The 21159-nt window shown below is 41.2% G+C and overlaps 1 protein-coding gene across 1 annotated transcript in view; it reads right to left on the bottom strand.

Moving 5' to 3' along the window:
• Positions 1 to 20004, bottom strand: part of JAKMIP2 (janus kinase and microtubule interacting protein 2) — a 181477-nt gene extending 161473 nt beyond the window's left edge. Inside the window, 1 exon segment of the mRNA XM_021084964.1 lies at positions 19698 to 20004. The gene's annotated coding sequence lies outside the window, so the exon portion shown is untranslated.

Below are 21159 nucleotides of genomic sequence, written 5' to 3' on the forward strand. Positions count from 1 at the left end.
TAGCAATATTTTCTTAGATCAGTTTCCCAAGGCAAAAATAAACAAACCAGACCTAATCCAAACTTAAAAGCTTTTATATAGCAAAAGAAACCATCAGCAAAACAAAAAGACAACCTATGGATTGGGAGAAAATAAGGGCAAATAAGGCAACTTACAAGGGATTAGTATCCAAAAGACACATATAGCTCATACAACTCAGTAACAAAAAACCAAACAACCCAATCAAAAAATAGGCAGAAAGCTTATATAGACATTTCCCCAAAGAACGCACAGATGGCCAACAGGCACATTAAAAAAATGCTCCACATTGCTAATTATCAGAGAAATGCAAATCAAAACCACAATGAGGTATCATGTCACACTGGTCAGAATGGCCATCATCAAAAAGTCTACAAATAATAAATAAGTGTGGGGAAAAGGGAACCCTCTTACACTGTTGGTGGGAATGTAAACTGGTTCAGCCACTATGGACAACAGTATGGAGTTTCCTCATAAAACTAAAAACAGAATTTCCATATGATCCAGCAACCCCCTCCTAGGTATATATCCAGAAAAGACGAACTTTAATTTGAAAAGATCCCCGCATCCCAATGTTCCCAGCAGCACGATTTACAACAGCCAAAACACGGAAACAACCCAAGTGCCCATCAACAGATGACTGGCTTAAGAAGATGTGGCATAGTATATATGCGTATACACACACACAGGAATATTAGGCATAAAAAAAATGAAATACTGCCATTTGCAGCATCATGGACAGATCTGGAGATTATACTTAGTGAAGTAAATCAGACAGAGAAAGAAAAATATTACAGACATCACTTATATGTGAAATCTAAAAAATAATACAAATGAATTTACATACAAAACAAAAACAGACCCACAGAAAACAAACTTGGTTACCAAAAGGGAAAAGAGAGGGAAGGGACACACCAGGGATTGACAGATACAAACTAATATACACAAAATAAATAAGCAACAAGGATTTACTGTGTATGTCGAAAACTCTATTCCACCCTCGTAATACCTCATAATGGAAAATAATCTAATATATTTATATGAAGCCGAATCACCTTGCTATGCATCTGAAACGAATACAATATTGTAATCAACTCTAGTTCGACAAAAAAGAGAGAATCAATAACTTAGGCTTTCACATTAGGAAACTGGGGGGGGGGGCAAAATCAAACCAATGAAAACAAAAACAAAGCGAAAAAGTTCTTTTTGGTTTGCTTCTTATCTTATTAACCAAGTAATATATGATCACTGGAAAAAACCTAAGAGACCTCAACAATAAAATTTCTTAATGAAAAATAAAATTCGTCTTATTTCTACCACTTAAACACTTCTTATATCTATTTCCTTCAAGTTTTTTTTCCTATGCATAAATGAACATATTTTCAACAGACACAGCATTTTTAAACTTAGATTTGCACTAAATATATTCTGTCTTCTCATATCACTCAATTTTTTTAAATCTGTAATATCATCTAAGGCATTTATAGCCTTCCTCAATGTTCTGTCACCATACCTTTTCTATATTTTAACTTCCAAGGCTATTTTATGCAGTTTTACTTCTTATAGCTACAGATTATAAATTTAAAGGTTAATTTCATATGAATTTTTGAGCCACGTGCGATTCCCTCGGCCTTTCCTGGACTTGGGTCCACTCCTCAGATTGTGGCTCTCCTGTCCTTTTCTCAGTCTCTCTCCCTGCCTTTGCGGAGGCTGTAGGCTAAGAGCAGAAATCAGCCAGGTCCGTAAATACTCATAGTCACTGCCATCGGCAAATCAAAGGACTCTGGATTTCAGAGCGAACTTCCTCCATCAGTTTCAAATATGCCTGAAGGCAAAAGATTGGAAAGATCTTTCTGGAAACGTTTATTTGTTTTTCTTTCAAAGGGAGCAGTGAGGGGAAAAGGAGGTACTCTCTTTTCCTCTCTTTTTAGTGTCGGAAAAAAACCAAAAATCAAGAATGGACAGGATGGAGTTCCCGCCATGGCACAGCAGAAATGAATCCCACTAGGAACCACGAGATTGAGGGTTCCATCTCTGGCCTCGCTCAGTGGATTAAGGATCTAGCGTTGCTGTGGCTGTGGTGTAGGCTGGCAGCTGTAGCTCCAATGGGACCCCTAGCACGGCCCTAAAAAGCCTAAAAAAAGACAGGATGTCTACTCATGTCATCCAGCTGGTTGGTGGCCAAAGATTAAACCTAGGATTTCTGAACCCCAGTTTTGTGCTGTCACACTATGTCACACTGGCTCACCCTAAAAAAACTTACAGCTGCAATAAGTAGACTTGGTACCAAGACAAAGATGTGGGGAAAAGTACCTGTCGGGTCAAGGGATTCTCTGACATTAAAAGAAATTCTACTGACCTGATAGACAACAGCCAAACCTGTCCTGAGAAGTTGGAAAGAAGGAAAAGCACAAGCCTGGATCCTTTCACTTGGCGTTTTTCTATCAAGCAGAGCTACATGCCACCATGTGGCAAGCTGGCTTTCCCAAAGGGAAATCTAGAAAGTGACTTGTGGAATGCACGAGAGCGAATCTTTCGTAGACCAGAGACTGCTCCTGCCTTGGGGGTCTTCTTCCACGCGTTCGTGGTGTTGAGTGGAAAGAGTCCTTGGATATCATCTAATATAACCCCTTTAATAAGCCAGGGAACCTCCTCATAATCCCTCTGTCAACGAAGCATTCACCTTGTGCCTGAACATAAGCCCTTACGGAGGACACAGGATGTGGGGGGAAGCCAAGGAAAAACAAAGTCAGTACTTTGATTCACTGGACGGAATAATTAGCCCTGCAGCAAACCCCATTAGGTGCCTTTGTAGATGTATGGCTTGGATTTAATGACCTTTTTGCTAAACTGAATGGCAACATCACATAAATACACACACACACACATACACACACACACACACACTTAGACACAGTGAAAGAGAAAAGTGACAAAAAGCCAATACTGCTTGATTAGCGGAGCATTTATCTTGACACAGGACTGATGGAAACGGATGGAGAGTCAGAGTCATAAACACATTTACAGCTGGAGGGACCTTCTGACAGATGAACCAACGCAAGACTTTCCTTGTACTTAAAAGGAAATAAAGGGTTTAAGAGATCTGCTAGGCTTTCACAGGTTTCTGCCTCAGCTGCCTCGGACACACATGGAATGAGAGTTCCCAGATGAATGGAGAGTTTGGAGTGCTGAGAATCCCAGCTCAAAGAAGGAGACACACCAAAGCCAAGGCAGGCGGATCCGATCAATACTCTCGTAAATACTCAATTATCGTTTCCCCTCTGGATTTACATTTTCCCTCACATGCGGGGATATTCCTTCTGTATTAAACACAGAAAAAATAATCATCAAAGAGTCCCTTGATTGTAACTGGAATCAATGTATCTAACACGTGTTACAATACTGTGCCGGCGACCGCATGACAGTCCCACGCCAGGGAAGGTTCGAAGGGAAAAAAACTGTAGGAAGCCATTCATAATTTTCTCTTCAGGATTTAACACCCATTCTTTGCTTTGGTCTTACAGTCTGTTTTCTACTGCATCCCAAGAGATAAAGCTTCAAGGAAACTGAAATTCAGAGTACAGCAAACTCTGGATGCTGCAAAGCGATTTGTTTGTATGGCTCTGTTTTGCTTTATCCTAAAAATCCATATTCAGCATTATTCCACGAAAAAGGGGGACATTGGTAGCTTGATTCCATGTCACTGCAACGTTCCTTTTTAACTTCAAGGCCGGAGTTCCCGTCATGGCTCAGTGGTTAACGAATCCGACTAGGAACCATGAGGTTGTGGGTTCGATACCTGACCTTGCTCAGTGGGTTAAGGATCCGGCGTTGCCGTGAGCTGTGGTGTAGGTCACAGACGCGGCTCAGATCCTGCGTTGCTGTGGCTCTGGCGTAGGGTGGCAGCAACAGCTCCGATTCGACCCTGAGCCTGGAAACCTCCATATGCTATCGGAGCGGCCCAAGAAATGGCAGAAAGACAAAAAAAATAAAATAACTTCAAGGCGAGGCAGGTTGCAACGCCCCTCCCCTGTTTTCAGGTGCGTAAACCCAATCTTCAACCTTCATGAATTTACTCTTTTTCTTTACGTCCCTTGATTGATGGTCTTCAGTTTTCTTGTGCAGATTTTCATATTTGATACTCAATTATCAAATGTTCTTTTTTTTTTTTTTTTTGTCTTTTTAGGGCCATACCCGTGGCGTATGGAGGTTCCCAGGTTAGGGGTCGAATTGGAGCTGTAGCTGCTGGCCTACACCACAGCCACAGCCATGAGGGATCTGAGTCACATGTGCGACCCACACCACAGCTCACAGCAACACCAGATCCTTAACACACAAAGCGAGGCCAGGGATCCAACCTGCATCCCCATGGATGCTCGTCAGTTTCGTTTCTGCTGCGCCATGACAGCAACTTCTCAAATGTGCTTATTTCTGATAAAGCCTTCCGTATCTTAATTTTAGTGCCCAAATGCTTACTGCTTCCTGTTCTTTTGGGCTTGCGTCTTGCTCATCTTTGTATGACCCCCACTCTACTCCTCCACCCATACACCTTGGAAGAACACCCCGTAGGTGTCAGAATCATTTTTAAACATAATTTTCCTCTGTAGTAAACTAAAGACTACCAATGCAAAGACTACTCACTTGAAATTGGCTTGAAGAATATATTAAAGTTCTGTTTTAATTCAAAAAGTTCAAGTCTATCCCTAGCTTCTAACTGAGGCGGTTCGCCAGGCGCTGTCACAAAAGACAAATCGAATCTTCAGTCCGTACTTCACATAAGGAATAAAATATCTGCGTTTGCTTACATCTCATCAACTAGACGGGTTTGGTTACAGTATTAAATATATGATCGAATGTGCAGTATTACAGAGTGCAATATAATAAGAAATTGTCACCAAAAAGTCATTCACTCTCTGTTTTTACTTCTTCAGTAGAGATCAGATACAATTCAACCAAAATAAGACTCTGTATCTTGATGGCAAATGTTAACGTATTCCTTTTGTTTTGCTTTTTCTGAGGTCTTGCCCTTTGGTAGCTGTATGGAAAAGCCATACCATTACAATGCCTGCCATGCCTACTGCCTTTACTACTTTATAAGCCTTTTGAGATTAGAGCCCTGATCTATATCGCGTATTCCTAGTCTAAAGACAAGTACTTCGGCATCATTATCTGTCAGCTGGTGGAACATTTCTCCGTCTTAGTTTCCTCAACTAAAGGAGTAAGAAGCGGGTACAACAGTCCTGCCTCCGATCCTGCCTCCGAGGAGTTATGTTTGCCAAGGGCTCAGACCTTCCCAGGGCACACAGCAGGTGCATTCAGGACGGCTCCACTGCACAGCTCTGGGAGGTGCCATCCGCAGTCCCCCCGAGGCTGTGCAACCCCAGAGCCCACCCTCCAAGTGTGAACTGCCATCAGTACCCCCACTGTTACCCCCGCCACCCTTATTACTAAGCCTGAGAAAAAGATTTCACCTGCTCTAAACTAGAGAGCGCGGCACAGGGATAGTGAGCAGGTCCTTCAGGACAAAGATAACGTGTCTCCTTCCAAAGGGAAAAGGGTCAGGATTAGAAGGAATCTGAAATCCTATAATCCTTGTAAAGGTCTCCAGTGAAGACGTATTATGACAGAATCACACGGTGATCAGCTTGGAGTTTTGTCTTATTGACACCGATTCTAATAAACCCTGTGAACTCAAACCACTCAACGCTGGTGAAAATAAGATGAGGAATATCAAGAGAAAATTTCAGTTTTTTAAGAAACTAGGTATTTTTGCACACAGAGTATCAATTACATCAGTTATATCCTGGGGTTTTTCAAACAATGCTGTGAAAGGATTTTTTTCTCAGAATTTTAGGAGGCGATCCAATGGGGGTTTTGTGTGTGTGTGTGTGTGTGTGTGTGTACAGAGAGAGAAAGAACCTGCATCCTATTCTCCTCCCAGCCTGTCCCTTCTCTCTATGGCCAACCAGGAACACTGTGGTTGTCTATGGAAACCAGACTGGAAGCTCTGATTCAAACAGAGCAAAACTTCCATCTTCCAGAAGCTCTGCAGCATCCCTTTGGATAGGTAGGCATTTGGATTTGTGGATGACTTGGAAATTTTGATAACCAAGTCCTTCACTTAAAACCATTCACCACATCTTGCTAATAAGTAAAGTTTATTTTAGTAAATCTGGAAACCATAAAAACCTCAATAAGGAAATTTCTCATAAAGTTACTACCCAGAATTAATTCCTGTTAATATTTTGAATTATACTTTTTGGTCCTTTAGAAAATATATATGTGTGTGTGTGCATGTGTGTCTGTGTACATGTGTGTATATATAATTTTTCCCTTTTCACAAAATTTGAATTAAATTCCATTTTTGACTTTTGACCTTTTTTCAAACTTAAAAGGCATATCCTTAAAATTAAAAATTATAAAAAAGACACATTTACGTATTCTGTGTCACTGAACCGTTTCTACAACCTACCGTTCAGAGAGCTTCAATATATTCCACAGTTGGCCGAGTTCACAATTAATCACACACACCTCCCCTGTATACAGAATAGACAGCCTTTTCTCACCCAAACCTACTCTTGTCAAAACGCCTGCTACTCATTATAAGCAACAAATTGGAAGAAAAAGTGTGAGGTTGCATGAATTTAGAACCATGGAAACTTTGAGAGTACAGAAACTGTACAGTTCAGAGCATTAAGTTTGGGGATTCCTGCTGCTCAGTCTGTTTTGCAATTGAGGACTTTTTTTCCAGAAATGAAATTCCTATAAAACTGCTGAGTCTCTTTAGAGAAAAAGAGTCTCTTCAGAAAAAGAGAAAATGTTCACAGTTTACAGAATTGTGGAAAACACAGCATTATGTGTTTTCTGGGGTTTTTTCATTGCTTCTAAAAAGTGGGAAGGAAACTAGGTATTTTCTTTTAATAAAATACATGAAAACTTATTCAAAATTGTGTTTTAAAAAGAGAATCTCAGATTACATTGTACAAATACACAAAACTCACAAATGCTCTCCTAATAGTTATTTAAACACAGAATCTCCAAAGCTGATTTTACGACTGGGTACATTCAGCCCCCTACTTTCTTTCCTCATCGAGGAAACTACAATTATGTGGACTTGGTTCCTGAATGTCTTTTTTCTTTTTTTTTTTTTTTTTTTTTTGTCTTTTTAGGGCCACACCTGCAGCACATGGAAGTTCCCAAGCTACAAGTCCAGTCGGAGCTGCAGCTGCCGACCTACACCAGAGCCACAGCAACATCAGATCCAAGCAGCCGCATCTGTGACCTACACCACAGCTCACAGCAACGCTGGATCCTTAACCCACTGAGCGAGGCCAGGGATCGAACCTGCAATCTCATGGTTCCTGGTCATATTCGTTTCCACTGCGCCACAACGGGAACTCCCCTGAATGTCAATTTTAACAGTGCTGCTAAACTTCACCTAGCCAGAAATGGGTCTTGGTTAATTTTAACAATAATACTAACATTAAAAATATCTTTGCCTTTTTTTCATTTGCTTGAATTTTCAGGCGCACAATCAGGTTTTCACTGTAAGAGGGAAGTGGTTTAGCTCATTAGTTAAGATGACTTTGGAGTCAGGCTGACTTGAGTTTAGAATAGGGTTCTATCAGGAGTTCTCCATCATGGCTCAGCACAAATGAATCCGTCTAGGAACCATGAGGTTGTGAGTTCAATCCCTGGCCTCACTCAGTCGATTAAGGATCCTGCATTGCTGTGGCTGTGGTGTAGGCCGGCAGCTATAGCCCCGATTCGACCCCAGCCTGGGAACCTCCATATGCTGTTGGTGTGACCCTAAAAAGACAAAAGAAAAAAAAAGAAGAATATGGTTCTATCAGTTATTAGTTAGATAATCTCAGTATTAAATTGCTTTACCTCAACAAAACTTAGTTGAGTTATGCATAAAATAAGGATGCTATTACCTCCTTCAACGCGTGTTGGCGCATGTACACAACTTCAGGGTAATGCTTGGCATCTAGGAAGGCTAGTTAAAAAAAGACACAAGCCAACACTGCCACAACAACCAACATGAATGTCAAAAAGGCTTTGAAAGAAATTTCTTAGAAACTGCCTAACCTGAATTTAGTTCAAAAAGTAGACTGATATGCCTCATGATGTCTATTATTAATGTAAACATGATTACACTGGCTCATCACATGAAAAATCTATCTTCAGAGAAGAAAGACAGGACTGAACACTCATTCAAAACCATCGACTTCCACATGTGTGCGAAGAGTTTAGGCCAATTAGCTACAAGCCATCACGGTCATGTCACAAAAACAAAGGCTCCTGCTGAAAACTGTGATGCTATTTATGGACTCCATCTCAGCACTCCATCTGTTAATATCCTATTTAAATTTGGGCACCCTTTCCTCGTAAAAACAGAAGTTCCTTTTGTACAGGGACCAGGGGTAACAGTGGGAGCCTATCAACGCTCTGTGTTTTGAGGCCCTTCAGTTAAGCTTTTATGGCGCCGGTGATGATAACGATACAGAAGTGTGACCCACTTATTCATCCCCTTCCTCCTACAGCCCTGCCGAAAGTTCTTGGTTTGCTTAGCTGTTTCTGCATACAATACACACCCACCAATTGTGTGTGAAAAGGACTTGGGGGAGTTCCCATCCTGGCGCAGTGGAAACAAATCCGACTAGGAACCATGAGGACTCGGGTTCGATCCCTGGCCTCGCTCAGTGGGTTAAGGATCCGGCGTTGCCAGGACCTGTGGTGTAGGTCACAGATGTGGCTCGGATCTGACGTGGCTGTGGCCGCAGCTGTAGCTCCGGTTAGACCCCTAGCCTGGGAACCTCCCTATGCTACAGGTGTGGCCCTCAAAAAGACAAAAAAAAAAAAAAAAGGATTTGGTAAGGGTACCCGACCACCTAAGTTACCTTAGAGCCCAAGTTAGGACTTAAGAGTCCGGGTCAGATCATGTCATAAGCTCTTTGGCCCTGACTCTCATCCCTGATGAATCCTTTGGTTGTGCGGGGCTGCATCTCATGGAACAGAAAAAATTCTGAAGCAGAGAAATCTGGATCCGAGCCCCACACTTTTCACATAGTGCTTAGGTAATGCAGGTAGACAGGCGCTCTGAACTTTAACCTGAGGATGATTATAGCTGACACAACATAACATAACATAATACAACACAACATAATATATATAATTCTTCTCTACCAGTCCTCTGTAACTGGTAAAATAATAAGCACATCTTAATTACTGCATAAAATGCCATTGCTTACTAATTCTAAAAGAGATAAAACAAATCGTTGATGGGGTATACGAGGCAACACTTGAAGCTGCACATTACCCAGCTGCAATGGCATTGTGACTGCCCCCAAACCAGATCAGCAGCATTACGTTTCAAACAGATAATTCACTTTTATCAAATGCTTATCTGCTGGGTTAAATGCACCTCAGTGTCCATATTTATGAAGCCTAAATATTTCTCTAAAGAACAAAAGCCCTGCTTAATGGGGAAGTAGCATGGTGTTGAGGAATGAAAATGGGCCAAGCAGGGTCGAAGCCCCACCGTCTCGAGGGCCAAACAGTTAACTGGATCAGCTGGGGGGCAGGGGGGCTTGGGGGCACCTACAGAGCACTTGCTGCAGAGCACAATGCCCCCCCCCAGGGGAGTATCAGTCACTCGGCTCCAGATGTCTGCCTTGAGCACAGGTTTTGTTATTTTCTAAGAGGAGGGAGATACTCAGGTATTTTTTGAAATGTCAAAATTATAAGATTTTGGATAAAAGCACCCTTTTTAAAATACTGTGCTGGAAGCGTACATGGTTGCTTACAAACACTGTACCTGTGTTTAAAACGCTTCCCCGAGCCGGGTCCAGTCTACAAGACTCTGGTTTTTTTAACCATCGTGGGGTTATAAAATCAGAGAGCTCTTAGTTCAGTTTTAGCTCAAATCACTAACTGAATGGCTTTGGCTTAGATTTTAAGCTATCCAAGCTCCATGTGCCTCTTGCAAAGCGGGAAAACAATGCCTCTGTTTGTGAGGATTGTAAAAATGGACACGGATGAAAATAGTATAATCACTACATAAGAGGTACTCCAAGAACGTAGCTTTTTTTTTTTTTTCTCTCTTTTTCTGGATAACTTAGAAAAGCATGTTGTAAAAAGTAAGTTTTAAAAAAAGTTTTCTTTTTGTACTTGTTATATTCTTGCTCTTAAGAGGATCAGGGCTGTCCTATCTGTTGTTGGAATAAATTGGTTTACTTGAATGATAAAGGAAATTCAAAACTATGGATGCCTTCAATTCTTCTCAAGAATAGAGATGAGTCAGCATCAAGTCTGAAAACCTTTTCCAGTGGACCCAAGGGAGAGTGCTTTTTTTTTGCAAAATAACTGTCTCCTGAACAAAACACTTTTCCCTGATTTCATCAGCGACTCTGTCATTTTTTCATGAGACAAACATTTGAGGACATCGAGAATGAGATAGCACCATGTGAGCTGGAATCAATTCTGCTTAGATTACAGTCGACCCTATAGCCAAAGATTGATATTTCGAAGCAAGAGGACCATATGAAATAAATTTAGCCTGTTCATGCTTTCCACCTATACACACGTTAGTGAACGCGGAGTATGCACCTGGCCAGAAATATTCATCTTGTCTCTTTACTACCTGCCAGGGGTCCTGGCTAAGCCATTTAGGTTTGATTTCAGAAACTGTCAAGAGAGTACCAAGAGAAAAATATAAAATCAGACACCACCCTTAAAAGAGATGGGACAATGTGGGCAGCTCACCCCTGTCCAGATAAGAGCATGCGTGTGAATCAGGCATGTTTAAGCAGGTGTTTAGAGCCTGGGCTCTTTTCAATCTACAGAGGATAAAATCCTGAAGGTCGCACAGCGGTGGAAGAATCCATTTCCCTCGCTGCAGGCTGATACTTTCCTTTCTCTTGCTTCAGAGTGCGGCACTGTACCCTGTGGAGCCTCAAATGTGAACAATCCAGCTAAGAAGAGAGCGGGATGGCTAAACCGCTCCTTCCGTGTAAAATTAACTAGGCGTCAGGGGCCCTTGTTAATTCACTTTTTCAAAGCTGGGGTTTATTTTTAATGATTGCTGATGTTTCAGGCAACTGGCTCAAAAATGCCCTAAATTCTCTAGGTGCTCTTCTTAAAAGAAGGGCTTCAAAAGTAAAAGCCAGTCATGATTCAAACGCCTGCTTTAACACAACATAAATCACATGTTCTCTGAAATACAAATCCCACTTGATGGTTAATTAACGACCACCCAAATTCCTCCTTAAGAGACAAAGATGAAGCCAGTCAGGTCGCAGGAATTCTTTGCTCAGGGTCTAGGTAACCCGAGTAGAGCAGAAGATGGGGAAGCTCGGTCCCATTTTCACAATCTGAACTCTCCAGGAAATTCCTCAGAAGGCAGGTTTGGGATCTACGGTATCTTCACGACACCTAGTCCCCTCGTTTGTCTCGTTAGTGCCAATTAGTAGAATTACCATCTTGTGAATTCAGAGGGTTGATTTTTGATATAACCGCTCCAGACTGGTTATTATTCTATAAAAAGTACTGTCTTGCTATTCTTTTAAATAGCTTGCCAGGAGACCACCACAAGAGCCTAGACTGTACAGAATGGTACTCATTTAAAATATTCTATCTAGCTGTTTCCATCAGTATCCTTGCATTCAAGAAATTTCTTTTCGGTTTTGGAAAATATGTTCAAAGTAGGTGTATCCAATCTAGGAATCATTTATAGACCTTAAATATGAATCAGTAAGGACTACAGAAGGTGTTTATTTTTGGAAGGTACCTCTCCATAAAATGCTACACAAGGAAGAGCCAGAGAAGGAGTGTGGGTGAGAAACTCTGGTTTGGTTTTTCCATGTGCTCTGTGGTTTTGCTGGGAAGCATTTTCCAGGGGAAACATTTCCAGTTTGGATCAGAGGCCTAATGACAGTATCAGCCTCTTTTCGTTAAGCACATGCTCAAGAGGCTTTTTTAGAGTCATAATGAAATCAGCAAAATTCCCTTCTTGAAAATAATACCAATGGATTGTTTCCTGACCAGTGCCAACTAAACTTAGTCGGCTGTGGTTTTCCATCTATATTTTAACTGCAGTGGGCTCCAGACGTCCACGCACCGCAGTCAATGATCTTACCTGAGATGCCAGAGAAGGGGAACTAAGCCTTTTTGCTCACACTTGAGTTTCACTGTCTCAGCAGATCAGGCATCTCCAGAGATGGCTGTTTGTTCCCAGTGATTTGAAGACCTTTCTCTGTATTTGTCCTTTCTCCTCCAGGTCATTCTTTTTACATCCGATTTCAACACTTTCATGAAAGCAAGCTTTTGTCTTAATAAATCTTTCAGTAAGGGTGCTGCCACCGTTTCTGTTTCAGCTTGATTTTGGATGTAGACGTGAAGGAATGTTTGTCTTTAGTGAATTTAGTAGAGAGGACTTCTAGAATAGCAAAATAGTCAGGAGTATGTATCATAGAAGGTGAGGCTAATAACAATTAAATTACTAATTGCTTTCAATTAATTGCAGTGAACCCAAGGTATTCCCACCATGGTGCCACTCCTGACTGCCAATTCAGTTCTGAAAGGGAGGAAGAGGAGCCACAGCAATGTTCACAGCTTTCCTGACTCCTGCCACAGCACGCGGTGAACAATTGTTAACGAGAGGTTTTTAAATGCTGTGATGTGTTACCTTTAAGAATTTGGTTTTCCTTTAACCGACACCCCCAAATCCTGAGCATATCATATATATGAATACCATCGTTTGCACAGCCAAAATCAAAGCAGGAGAATCCCAGTCCGAAGATGCACTCGTGGACGCTTGTCTGCTCTCTTCGGCCGGAGGTCCTTCAGAGAACCATCCAGTAACTCATCCCGTCGGCACTGCGGACTGAGCATCCGTGTTGTGCCAAAGCTTTCGTTGTTACCGAACAGTTTCATTGTCTGCCCTCACCGAGCTGACAATCTAGTGAGGCTTAGGGAAAATCAAGCAGGCAAGTAAATGGCCCTGTAATTACAACCGTGACAGATGCTATAAAGGAAACACCGAGGGTGCAGAGGTACAGTGGAGACACACACCCAAGGAAACTCCTCCAAGGAGTTCTACTTAAACCTCGAGCGTAAAGCCTAAGAAGAATCCAACCATTCAGATTTTGAAAGAGGAAGACTCAGATGACCGGGCATGCACTTGCAAACTATACACAGGCCTAAGAAACCCACAGACGGCAGAAAAAGATCTTCGGGTAGTCTGAGAAGTCACGTGGCAGCTAATGCATGTTGTTCAAATGTTTTTATCAAAGATTTAAGTTGATCACTGAGGTTAAGGCCACAGGATGCCACTGCCACATGGAGGACAACTAACAAGAATCTGGAAGGGAGGTGTTTTTGTTTTTATTTTTGTTTTAATTGCCGCTCAGGCATACATACACCTGGTGAAATTCCCAGTGATTCAAGCAGGGATTTCATTGACTTGGGCTGAAAACTCATTCATTAGCAGCAGATAAGAGGTGGCTGAGATTAATTTAATACCCACTGTGAGATGCAGGGGGGCAGGTCAGAATAACAGATCTCACATTTCCTGAAAATAATACTTGACTTATAGCTGCTGTAAATCAAGTAAGAGCTACCGATATCGTAAGGAGTATTTAAAAGCAAAGAGTAAAGACCCCAAAGGGAGGAAAATATCTTGAATCATCAAGAAAGATGCCCGTGGAGACGAAAAACTTAGTAGAGTCCGATTCCATTGACATGAAAAGACAGTCACCTAATAAAAAAGTAAAAGAACTCTAATAAAACAATGCTTACAGCATGGTCCCATTTATGAAACTGTCTATCTGAGAATGTTTATACTGGCTTATATTTTAAAAATATAGAAGGAAAGAGTCCAAAATGCTAACAGTAATTATTTATTGAAGGTGTTTGGGTGATTTTCTTTTTATACATTTCTGCATTACCTTTTTTTCCCCCTAACAATGAAGATATATTCTTTACATGTAAAAAAAAAAAAAAAAAAAGGCTTTAAAAGAAAATGTAATTGCATTGGTGTATATCGGTGTAAAGCAGAATGTCTTTAGCGTAACAAATCTCACTTGTTCTGCAAGCTAATTAATTATAAATGACACTTCACAAGTGTAGCATAATAGTTCAGATGGCATAATTTGCTCTTTGGCCAGCTTCGAATTACCACACAGTCAGACAAAGTATGTGCCTACAGCGTTAGCAAAGAAAGGGAGACACCAAAAAATTAGAATATTTTGGAGAAAAGTATTTGATTTCTGACATGTAAGAAAAGTATAAAAGTATCTGTCCAGGCAGAAAATTGTTAAACTGATGTACGATCATTTATGATTCAGTATCTCTCTTTTTTTTTTTTTTTTGTCCTTTGAGGGCCACATCCGCAGCATATGGAGGTTTCCAGGCTAGGGGTCGAATTGGAGCTGTAGCTGCTGGCCTACACCACAGACACAGCAACACTGAGTCCTTTAACCCACTGAACGAGGCCAGGGATCAAAGCCACATCCTCATGGATGCTAGTTGGGTTCGTTACCACTAAGCCACAACAGGAACTCCCAAAACCATTTTAAGTTTTAAGAACATGTAGGTAGAAAGATGCTTAGGATATATACAAGGTATGGCTAATTTTCTTCAAAGTCCAAGATATATAGAAATTAATTTGGTCCTAAGCACAGAAAAAAACTGTGACCTTCCAACTTGCATATAATTAAAAATAAAAATAATACTTAGCCATAAAATAGGTGCACGTCCGCATAATCAAGTTCTCGTTTTTCCCAGAGAAATGTTTCTATGCTTTTATGAAATATCATGAATCCCAGATTTTCTCCAAACTAACTTTTTTTTTTTTTTTTTTTTTTGCCTTTTCTAGGGCCTCACCCACGGCATATGGAGGTTTCCAGGCTAGGGGGAGAATCGGAGCTGTAGCTGCCAGGCTACACCCCAGCCACAGCAACACCGGATCATTAACCCACTGAGCGAGGCCAGGAATCAAACCCACAACCTCATGGTTCCTAGTCAGATTCATTAACCACTGCGCCATGATGGGAACTCCCCCCAAAATAACTTTTGTGTCTGTTTTTTTTTTTTTTTTTTTTTTTGCTGATACCTAAAGAATGCATTATTTGGCAGTCCAATATGACCAAAGAATAAATCATGGCACCTGAAATACTCAATTAAAAATCAAAATTAAAATGAGCAATATTTAATGCAGATTTTACTCTATTTGATATTTCAAAATTCAAATTGGCAAGATAATTTGTTACATTTTCTATACAGCAGATTTGGGCTCATAAGATTTGGAATTCAGGCCCACTTCAGACTATTCACCAATCCCAAACTTGAAGAAATCTAACCTCTCTGAGCCTCTTTCCACTTGTTTAAAATAATTCTGACACTGGCTTTACTGGGGAATAAGAGGTGACAAAGAATGCAAAAAGCCTTTGAGAACTACAAAAGATTTTATTAAGGTCTAGTGATGGTGCTAATTACGAGTCTATTGTAACCACATGTAACCATCATTAACTAGTTCACATGTGTATCTCTCACTTACCACCCCCGAGGAAATTCTATGCTGCTAGGAGATGCAAATTGTGCTAGTCACATAGAAATTCTACAAACCGATTTTCAATTGATTAATCCGTCCCGTTTAAAAATACATTTTCACTTGGTAGGTTAAGAGCTGGGATGCGCAAACATGGGGAATTTTAACTGATCTCTTAGAGGAACAGCCAAGGATAAATCAAGTGTATTTCAGGAAAAACCAATTGGGTAATTTATGCTAAGGCGTCCAAGATACATTTTTCTTTTAGGTTCCAACTATGGAAAACAAGGCATTAATCTTTTTGGGAACCAATGAGAATTGCAGAAAATAGTTTTGACTTTCCAGGTATTTTCTAAGACACCCTGGTGGAGACTTGAAGTCTGTAGGTGAAACGGAAATATGTTTTGAGGTCACTTGAAGAAATAAGGAACATCCTACCACAAAGTAAGAAATTCGATAATGTTTTTTACCCCAATTACAACAAGTTTTACTCGAGTTTAAATACGAGTCAAAGTATTTAATACTCCAACCAGATATTATGTGTGAAAAAGGTAATTAAATTTGTTTACTGTTAAATAGCACATTTAAATAATACCATGTATGTTTCTTCTGTACATTTTCTTTTTTCTGACATCAAATTGATGGCTCTTGAATTATTTTGTATCTAAACCCCACTTCATTTTTCAAAGTCAGCCATGCATGCTTAAAAAACTAAGTGGATTTACCATATGATCTAACAAGCCCACTCCTGGGCACACATCCAGAGAATACAAGAAAAGATAGATGCACGCCGCTGCTCACAAGCAGCACTATTTACAACAGCCAAGACATGAAAGAAACTAAACATCCATCCATCCATGAATGAATGGATTAACAAGATATATACATGTAATGGAATACTACTTGGTCATAAAAAAGAATAAAATAATGGCATATGCGGCACCATGGATGGACCTAGAGATTATCATAGTAAGTGACGTTAAGTCCAGCAAAGAAGACAAATATCACATGATATCATTTATATGTGGAATCTAAAAAAAGGGTACAAATGAACTTACCTATAAAACAGAAACAGACTCAGAGACAGAAAAAACAAACAGTTACCAAAGCGGAAAGTAGTGGGGGAGGGAGGAATTAGGAGTTTAGGATGACAGATGTAGCTACTATGTATAAAATAGATAAAGAAGAAGGTGCTACCATATAGCAAAGGGAACTATAGCCCATATCTTGTAATGAACTATAACGGAAAAGAATCTGAAAAAGAATATACATCTGCACGACTTTGCTATACACCAGAAACTAACACATAATTTTTTTGTTTGTCTGCCAAACAAAAGGGAATGTTTCTAATAGGGCTGTTGGGCATCACATTCCACAAAGTTGCTGAAAAAGGACCCTTATGAAGAGGACAATGTTCAGTTCCCTGCCTCCTGACAAGATAACATGTAAATTCCTGCAAGGAGACAGGGAATTGATTTCTTTAAAAAAATTCAGGTTCTGTAATTTAGAAGCCCGTTACAAAATGGAGTCTTACTGTTACAGGTCTAAAAGTACCCGATGTTAAATAACTAAAGCACACTCTTAAGAAAGAATCTAGTTCATTCCAAATAAATGCATGTCTGCGCCATACTTTTGGAGGTTTTGAAGAAGGACGCATTGCTTACTGGTTATCCAGTTGACAGCTCACATTTGCTACACTTTGTATTTCGAATCATTCTTTCTAATAAAGTTGAAGCCCACTGAGGATATTTCAGGTTCCAAAAAAACAGCAACAATCAATGCCCTCCGTAAAAATCCTCAGCTCTTAAAAGCCAATGACCATCGTCTCTTACTTTTGCCTTATTTCCCAAATGAAATAATCGTAGTGTCCTTATCCTTTTGAGAGAGTTCAACTCGGAGTCCTTTAAACATTGTCCGCTTTTCTGTGGCCCCTCAGCAAAGGTCACATAATCACCTTAGGTCGTGGGATCAAAAAGTCGACCCGTATTCCCATCAGGGTCTGACCAGAGAGATAAAAAGTTCTATGTCCATGACTTTCAGCATGTGCCTCTGCTTCCAACTGTATTAACTTCACCTATAAAACCACATCCCAATGAAAACTCAGCACAAAGGAAATAAAACAAAGCCTGAGATACCTGTTTTCACTGCATCAAACAGGGTCAAGCATAACATGTCTTCATTTTTTAAATCTCACGGTAGATAGAGCTGAAATTTTAATTCCTGCACGTCCAAAGGTATCATTAAAGATTTAGGACATAGCATGTTATAAAATTTTGGGGGTGACATACAAGCCCAGTACCTCTTTTCCTGCTCTACTTTATGGGGTTGTGACAATAAGGCACAGGGTACCAGGACTTGATAGAGTTGTGACTCTATATAATACAGGACATACCATGAGCATATTAAATCCGCTCTTTCCATTTAAGTTGCTAAAGAGTCTTTCCGTATAGCAAGCAAACAGGACATTTCTGTTCAGAGAAATTAAACTATAAACCTGAGTCAAATACATGTAAAAATTGTAAACGAAGGGGAGCAGTGTATAACATAAAATGCAGGATTAAAATCAATGTTTTGACATTGTAGGAAATGTTTGCACTGACGATAATATTCTTAGAGAAGAAAAAAGATGGATAAAAATAGTCCGTATGATGAATGTGATATTACTAACACAGTTTTACCTGCAAGGCTTTTTCTGGCTGTCATTCAACGAAATCCATTATCCTGGATGGTAATGGAGGCCTGACCTGTACTCACTCATCTCAGGCGTCTTTAGCATCCTGAGCTGCCTTAAAGCCAGGACATAATATAAGGTCACGCAGATCCCACTAAGCATCTGTAAACGACAATAGCCCCCCATTTTGCCGACAAGCCACACTCTCCCACTGAGCTCTGCTCACTCGCCTGTTTCATTTCATTGTATAAGCAGGCTAATTTGGAAACGGCTTGGGTACTTGGGGACACCTAGATTTTCAAAACAATCCCACTTTCCGACTTAAGCATCTAAGGAAGTGGACTCATCACCCAACATTTGGGGGAACTGTAAAATGGAGCCTCGATACTGAAGGAATGAACAGCAAATAGCAGCACTATTAAATAAAATGAATGCATTTCACCTTCCAGCTGTCTGTGCTCCCTGGGACACAAGGCACAACCGTGAAAGGGTTGGGGTAGAATTTCAAGCACCACTGATTTGCTTCCACATTCATCTGGCAAGATGCTGGACACAAAATCACACCACAAGCCACCTCCCTTTCCCATCATTGTAAATTCAAGGCTCTCAAATCACCCCCCACAAACTCAATTCAAAATAAAGAGGCAGCCTATGAATTCACCTCCTGTGCTATGATACAGCTTGTCCTACTTGGTCACAATGAAACTAAGGGACAATAATAAGAATACATCTCACATTAATCCAAATGAAGCCAATGAATAAGAAGACACCCCAGAAGCATAGTTTCAAAAACACTCAATTACCTCCACACATGCAAGGGCATTTATAACCCATAACAATGATTGCAGAGTACACTCTGCATATAAATATGTTTCCTAAATGCTATGTAACATGGTAATATGATATGCACATCCATAGGGGAGCGTCTGTTCACAATCAAGTCTATGTACAGAAAAATAAACTATCTGGCAAACGGTGTCTTAGCAAAGGTACGTTCGAATAGGAAATAGAATGCTAAATTCCTCCTTTTTTTACCAATGAAGGAAATAAGTAAAATCACCTTACAATTAGGCCGGGAAGCTTAGGAGGCACCAAATGTGTTTTTGAGGAAGGCCCGGCGCAAATGAAACGATTCCTTTCAATAACACCCATTTCTGGTGAGCTCTTTTCCACCCCTGATTCTGCTGCGAAGCTTGGAAGGAGAGGAACCCAGGGGCTCCGGCTGCCTTCCGAGCCAGCTCGAGATCAAATCAGAACACCATTATCTTGCAGCACAAGCAAATGCCTTCTCACTTCTCTCTTCCTGGCTCCCTTCCCCTCTCTCATCCCCATCACCGTCTCCACAGCCTCCTCTCCCTCTCCGAGGGACTCATTGTTCCAGTGCAGGCCACAAATGTACACACAGGTCATTTAACAGCCAGCTAAACCAACAAGGTAACCCCGCTCTCTGCTACTTACCATGCTGAGACCCGGAGAAGCTGCTGAAAGGAGAGGAAGATGCCAACTGAATCCATATTCCTTGTGACCGAGTCGGCTGCAGCCTCCGATCCCAACATCAGCAGCGGCTGCTGGGATTTTTTTTTCTCTCCCTCTCTGGTTGGCGACGGTGCGAATAGGAACCACCCTTCCAGCCTCACTAGAGCATCAGCAGTCGAGGCGGCAGAAGCAGCAGCATCACCACTTGGCCTCCACCCTCTCGGAGGATGGGGTGAGCTCGGAAGCAGCCAGGAACTTGCAGCAGACGCCTCCTCTGGCTCCTCCTCTCCTGCCCCCTCCTCCAAAGCCCCACCCCTGCTGCGGTAGAGGCCGCCGGCCGGCAGCTGCCGGTTGCCATGGCAATGACCAATGGCAAGCCACCAGACGAAGGGGGAGGGGAGATGGGAGCACGGAGCTGCAGGGGCGGGAGGGGAGTGCACTTGTGCAGCTGGCCCCGGGGATGGTCTTGGCCTCTCCTACCCCGGATCCAGGTTTTTTAAAATGGGGCAAGGGTGTAGAGCCCCGGGAAGAGAATAATTTCAATTCAGTTGAAATCTAGACTGAATCATATAGGATCGCTGAACTATTTTTTCATTGTTTATGGTTTCCAAATAAAATATATTAAATTGGCAATCAGAAAAAAACAGCGAATAATGAGAAAGTTAGGTCACGGAATAGGAAATTGCTATCACTCCAAATACGTTTGTCCTTATAGCATCTTGTACTTGAAAGCCATTCAAGGTGGTTAACAAGGAAAAGGAGTGTCCGGACTTGGCGATTGAAAACAGTCTGCGTGATTCTTGGCTGTACTCGCGGCTTGTTCTTCTCAGGTGGGTCATTTGGTCTCACAGCTTTTCCAACTCTCCCTCTGAAGAGGACCCGGGGTTGTTTGGCACTGCCCGGTGGAAAAGGAATTCGGAACAGAGGAAAGAAATTTCTTGAGCAACCACAGGTCTCAGTAGCTCTAACTGGTGGAAAGCTCGGAAGCTTTTTAGTGTCAAACTCCTGGGGTGTTCGATTTCCTGCAGGAAATTCCCTGCCCTTTGGAAGTCCCAACCCAGCTGGTAGTCTGGGCGGTGGGAGGAAAAAAGGCTTGTGAAATCAGTGGAGTTGGGTTCTAGATGAGTTCTGTTTTTAACTATAAATTATAGATGACACTAGTATTTATCTCAGGCCTTAGTTGTAAAGATCGAATGAGATAATGCACTAAAAGTACTTGGCATGTAGAAGCGAACAATAAATACTTACTTTTATTACCATTATTAGTAGTGGTGGTAGAACGTTGTGGCCAGTTCTTAAGCCAAGGGATTGAAGGAATAGCAGTTTCAGGCACGGGAAAAAATTAAAGTGAGAAAACGATTCATGACAGCTGTGATGATGATGATGGCGACAAAGACAACGATGACAAAAAAACAGCGAGGCCCCATGGGATTAAAATTCTCTA

Source organism: Sus scrofa, chromosome 2 (assembly GCF_000003025.6).
Source record: "Sus scrofa isolate TJ Tabasco breed Duroc chromosome 2, Sscrofa11.1, whole genome shotgun sequence".
Lineage (NCBI taxonomy): Eukaryota > Metazoa > Chordata > Mammalia > Artiodactyla > Suidae > Sus > Sus scrofa.